Source organism: Pteropus vampyrus, unplaced genomic scaffold, assembly GCF_000151845.1.
Source record: "Pteropus vampyrus isolate Shadow unplaced genomic scaffold, Pvam_2.0 Scaffold15, whole genome shotgun sequence".
NCBI lineage: Eukaryota > Metazoa > Chordata > Mammalia > Chiroptera > Pteropodidae > Pteropus > Pteropus vampyrus.
In genome coordinates this window covers 17,576,317-17,582,316 of record NW_011888796.1, presented here as the reverse complement: position 1 = coordinate 17,582,316, position 6,000 = coordinate 17,576,317, and the positions used below count along the sequence as shown (strand labels likewise).

Sequence of the window (6,000 nt, the reverse complement as noted above, 5' to 3'; positions counted from 1 at the left end):
CATGTTTGAGACATAGGGGGTCCCAGTGGGCCTCTCCAATGTGTGGGGTTTTCTTTTCCTTTTAAAGCATTTCACTTTCAAAGGAAAAAGGCTCAAATGAAGGGAACAAGATAAATTCAGGCATATAATCAAAATGCCTTTGAACCTGGGCTGAGAGCTCTGTGGTCCTCTCCTGGTCAGAGACTGGCAGGGGCCCGGAGAAATCTGGATGCCTAATTGGCAGCTAATTGAATCCTTCGAGGGGGTAGTGGAAAGGGGGCTGAAAGCAAGTTGTTTGGGATTGGGTGAGCACAGCTCTTTTCAACTCAATGCAAAAAGCAGGTCTATTTAAGGGTTTTCTTGCTGGGATCCAGGCGGTGGGGAGACAGGCTTCTGTTGCTTAATGAGCTCATGGCTCAAACTGTCTCCAGCTGGGAAGCTCACGGAGGATTTCAAGGGGAAGTTAACACTGTAGTTAGTTCTAGCTTGCTACCTGTCATCACTCAGGCTTAGGAGAGAGAACAATCTTATTAAAATGGGTAAACAGGAGGAAGGCTCCTCAACAGAGATCTTCAGGTATAAGTAGGCATGGGGTCTGGTTGCTCACAAAGCCCAGGAAAGCCCCAGACAAGTTCTTCCCTCATGGTTTGATGTGGACCAAGGAGAACTTGGAAGGCACTACTATGGAGTCTTGGCCTGAGCTTGAGACTGGGCATTAAGGTGTAGGAAGTCAGAGTATGGCTGCAGAGGCCAAAAGGCCTGGGTTCAAGTCCTGGTTCTGTAGGGTGACAAGTTACTAAAACTTTTAGTGCTTCAATTTCCCCCATCTATAAAATAAAAATAATAGTACCTACCTGGGATGTTAGTGGTAGCCATTAAATGTGATTATACAGTGCTTAGCACAGTGTCAAGCATGTGACAGATGGACAATGAATTGTAGCAGTTATGATTATAAAGAACCAGAGCTGAGCAGACTATATGCAGGATTCATAGTTAAGAATGCCACCTTGAACAAGCCCAATCCCGTCTGATCTCGGAAGCTAAGCAGGGTCGGGCCTGGTTAGTACTTAGATGGGAGACCACCTAGGAAGACCAGGTGCTGTAGGTGTAAAAAATAAAAAATAAGGGATTGTAAGCTGACAAAGTCCTTGCAATCTGTAAGGTCAACCAAGGGTTGCCTCGCCTAAAAAAAAAAAAAGAATCCCAGAGGTGACTCACAGGGAATGAAGAGGATGATGTAATTATTATAAAGTATTAGAACTGCAGACACCTTAGCAATTAGAAAGTCCAATTCTTCCCCTTTGCTGGTGAAGAATCAGAAGCCCAGAAAGGGAAAGTGATTTGTTCAAGGTCACATGATAAACTAGAACAGGCCTCCATAGACCCAGGGCTGCTTCTACAAGAGCACCTGAGGTGAACCACAGATGCAAGCCAGAAATGAATAGTGCAAACACTCTCCTTTGCCTGCCTTTTCCCTGCCATGTGAGAGTGGGTTATGGTGGTTTCTCTTATTTCCTATGTTCTTCTCAGGTCTCATGAAAACAAATTTTCTATCCCTGGGAGTGACTGAATGGAGGGTAGGGAGGAAAAGGTGGCCCAGCATAAGCTATCAGGAATTGAGAGTTGTCTGTTACCTGCCAAAAAAAAAAAAAGAAGAGAAAGAAAAAAAAACAATAGCACTAGAAGAAAGTATCCATGGATGGCTGTAATTTGTTGTAACAAGTGTCTGAAGCAGTGCCCCACTTCTAGCCTCTTCCCCCACCCCATCTCTGCCTAACTTCCAGAGTGATCTTTCTAAGTCACCAGTCTGATGAGGTCACTGCCCTATGGAGAGCCATTCCATTGATCCACAGTGACTCAAGGCTCAAGTCCAGATGCATGGGGGCCTGGCATTCAAAGCCCTCCACATGCAGACCCACTGTTCCCATTGCCCAGTCCCTTCATGCCTGGGTCCTCAGCAGACCCTGCCTTTGTGTGCCTCACACTTTGCCAAAGGTATTTCCCCTACTCCATCACCCAGAGTCCTGCTCCACCTAATTCCATTCTACACCCCCATAAGGCATATTCATTTACTTTATTTAGTTATCTTTACCATGACTCAAATTTCTCATATGAGAAATGAGGCAAGCCAAGGAATTCTTCCAGATAAGATTTTTTTCTGATGTTTACACATGCAACAGAGGGGGACTTGATATCTCTGAGTTGACGTGGAGAACTATAAAAGGCAGTTGAACAACCCAAAGACCTGTAAAATGGATATACTAATCCATGTCTCACCCTCATCAAAGACTGGGAGGAAATTGAAGAGAAGATAATGGCCACGAAAGAGCTTAGGACCACCACTGAGATCTTAAGTTAAGAATTCCCTCCAGGCCTTGGTTTCCTCATTTGCTAAATGAAGGGATAGGAAAAAGGAGGTCTCCAGGAACCCTTTTGGCTCTGACAAAACTTTCTGAATTGCAAGGTCTTAACAATGACATAGATGACCCCTGGGGAGAGAAGGAAGGAAAGCGGGGAGGGAATGAGATTAGGGAGAGGCAGAAAGAGGGCTTCAAATATTTTTATAACATTTTCTTTCTTTAAAAAGTATATGAAGCAGATACAGTGAATGTTAAGAATTTTTCAGTCTGGGTGGTGGGTATTTTTCATATTATTTTATTTTCTATATGTCACAAATATTTAATATTTTAAAAAAGAAATTGGTGATCCTCCTCTCAGTGGTAACCATTTCCCTGACTTCTTCCATTTGCAATAGGAGGCATCATCTCCAAGTGCAAACTATAAATAAATGGAAAGGACTGAATTTGGGAGTAGAAAGATCCCCAACCGCAGGAGGTATTCAAGCAGAGGTCAGATGGGCTCTAAATATTGTGGAAGTGGTTTGTACCGAGGGTGAAGTTTGGACTCTGCGACCTCAGAGGACTCTGCTAATTTTCAGGTCTTGTAATGCCAGGGCTAAGGAGCCAGGGGCGCTGTCCCTGGTACTGAATCCCACACCGTTTAACTTCTGAACCAGGGAAAGCAGAACAGAACATCAGACCAATAATTTCTTACGTTCTTGTCACTGTGAGACACAAATTAATGCTTCAACTTCCAGGACATTCTGGTGATCAAAGTGACAAGAAGAAGCCCTTCTTATAGGGGTTTCTGGTATTCGCTCTTCTAAAACTTCTCCCACCCACACCTTCTGCCAGTATTTGCTTCTTTCCCAACTCTATGCTAAAAAGCACAGAACTGGAACCAGAAAGTTTGAGATTGAGTTCTAGCTCAGCCATTGACAGTCTATAGGACTCAGAGCAAACCCCTTCACCACAGTGAGCCTCTGATTCTTCACCTGTCAAGTGGAGATAATTGCACCAGGTGACAGAATGCTTGAAAACATCCTTGCAAAACACTTAGGTGCAATATAATCATTAATTGGCAATATAATTCTTTCTCTAGTCAGTATGAAGTAGAACTCTGTCTCAGGGTGGGAAGCAAAGAAGGCAGTGAGTGCAGGGGGCTGAGTAAGCTGAGAAAACTCTTAGGAAAGTTTTGAGAAAAATTTGTCCAATTGGCTTCCCTAAGGGTAAATGAAAACCTTTTCAGATGATGCCTGGTGACATTTGCAGACACCACAGAATTTCAAAGTGGAGGTGGGTGGTGAAATATCTCTAAGCAGAAAGAATGGTGTAGTGTCATTCATACCCACTGAGCTGAGAGGCAGTCTCACTAGGTAGGGAAATGGGGTCCTCCTGGGACAAGATAAAGGTTTGGAGGGCTGAGCATCAGGGCCCACATTCTAGTCCTGGCTCTGCCACTAACCTGTTCACGTCGTGGAGAGCAGCTGGGTTCAAATCCAACTTACTCACCAACTAGCTCTGTGACCTTGGGAACATCACTTCATTTCTTCGATTCTCGGTTTTCTCTGGTAGAAAATGAGTATACCAAAATCTCTCTACCAGGATGGTTATAAGAGTAAAATAAAGTCTTGGGATGACAAAGAGCTTGCTAATCTATAGCGCTGTAGAGTGCTTATTTAACCTTTCTGAGCCTCAGTATTTATCTGTAGAATGGAGACAAGAAGGTTTGACCTCATAAGTGGAATAAGGATGAAGAGAGGAGTCACACACCTACATACCCATTTTCTTATCATTATGAGGTAAAAAAAGGAGACGGTATGGGACAGAGGAGAAGTGCAGAGCTAAAAAGTCATGAGACTGGGGTTTTCTAGTCTCTGCTCCACCGCCATTCAACTGCACGACGTCAGCTTTCACTCTCTAAAATTAATGATGGGACTTGGTCCCTGCTAGCCAAACTGTCTACACACCCAAGCACTAGACTTCTCCCTGGGTTCTTGAAGCCCACAGAGAGAAAGCTATACTGGCCTAGAGCTCTGAGGGAGATGATGGGTCAAGCCAAAAATTTTCATTTCCATTTCATCACTGATTGAAAGCACCAAGCATCAAAGTCCAGAAGGTAAACAGACTTCCCTTCCCTCTCTCCTTCACATGTGGCTGAGCCTCAAAGTGGGAATGACTTGTACATAGCTCTGAGCCCTGGAGAGCTCAGAGACTCTGAGCTCTGAATTCAATATCTTAGAGTTCTGCTGAGCTCCCTGGCTCTGGCCTGGCTCTCTCCCTGCTGCTGGCATCCTTGACAGGAAAATTAATTGCTGTTGTCATTCTGCTTTTTGCTCCAGCCTATATCCTAAGAATAAGATATCTGAATGACATTAAATAACTTGTACATAAAAGCTCTTTCTAAAGGCCAGAGCAGTAAGCATGGAGAGGTGGGCTCCAGGGATGGGAGAGAGCCTACTGGAAGCCTGTCCAGTCTCTAAGAAAGGGGAGCCATGCATGCAGACACACAATGGGAGAGGGACCTTCATGATTTCCCTGTGAAACAGAGGAAGTAGAGCCTATTCATTCAGGCTTGTGAGCAAATACAAGCCTGTCACTCTTCTCATCCCTGAGGTGTACCTCATCACATTTTTTTCTATCTACTACTTCAGGCATACCTCAGAGATGTTGAGGGTTCGATCCCAGACCACCAAGATGAAGTGAGTATCAGAATAAAGCAAGTATTGCAATACAGCAAGTCATTATCTTTTTGCTGGTGGAGGGTCTTGCCTTCAATTTGTAAAACATGCAGCATCTGTGAAGCACAACAGAGCGAAAGCAATGAAATGAGGTATGCTTGTATCTGCTATTCTTCTCTTGGCTCAATGTTCTTCAGTAAGGCTAATTCAGGTTCTGATTCAGTGGCTGCATATCATTGACCTGCCTGGGGTGGAGAGGTTCACATTGCCAGCACTGAGTGAGCTAATTTAGGAAGGCTCATGTCGACACAGGTGAGTCGCCAGACACTTCTGCCAGCCCTGGCTACCTCTTCATGCTGATAGCGGAGTTAACACATGTCATTAGCAACGTGAAACTTTTTCAAAGTTTAGTCCCAACTAACAGCCAAGCTCATACTTTGGACAACCTTAGGAAAATAAAGTCACAAACAGAAACACACACATGTGCATGTACACACAATCCTTGCCCCACAGAGCTTAGAGTCTGGTCTGAATCCCTTCTTTTATAGATGAGGATGCTTTTGCCCAGGGAGGGACAGTGACTTGCCACGGTAAAAGAGTTACAGGAGCTATAAGATAGGTCTTTGAACTCCTAGTCCTGTGCTCTTTCTATCACATCGTCCCCTGTTCTAGAACCCATGAAATAGCAAAACCTGAAATCCTATCCCATCCTGGCCTACCAGGTGAGCTGGGAGGCTGGTGGGAAGACAGCAATGTACATTGAAGTTCATAAGAGCTTTTCACTTGCATTCTGGGAGAAAACTCCTGGTTCTTTGCAGTGTGTCTACTTATGGTCTTAATTACTTGCGTGTATGAGATCTTGCAATCTGTGCCTGGGGACTCTTTGAATTGCAGATTAATATTCAACTAGCTGGAATGATCTTCAGAAGGAGGCTCGTGGTAATTAAGTTGGTTAGAGAATACTTCAAACTAACTTTTTCATGGAACACAAGTGCTATAAA

The 6,000-nt window shown here is 44.2% G+C and overlaps 1 protein-coding gene and 1 pseudogene across 1 annotated transcript in view; one reads left to right on the top strand and one right to left on the bottom strand.

Moving 5' to 3' along the window:
- Positions 1–6,000, bottom strand: part of MEGF11 (multiple EGF like domains 11) — a 242,991-nt gene that overhangs the window by 93,413 nt on the left and 143,578 nt on the right. The gene's annotated exons all lie outside the window — the stretch shown is intronic.
- Positions 965–1,087, top strand: LOC111735900 (annotated as a pseudogene).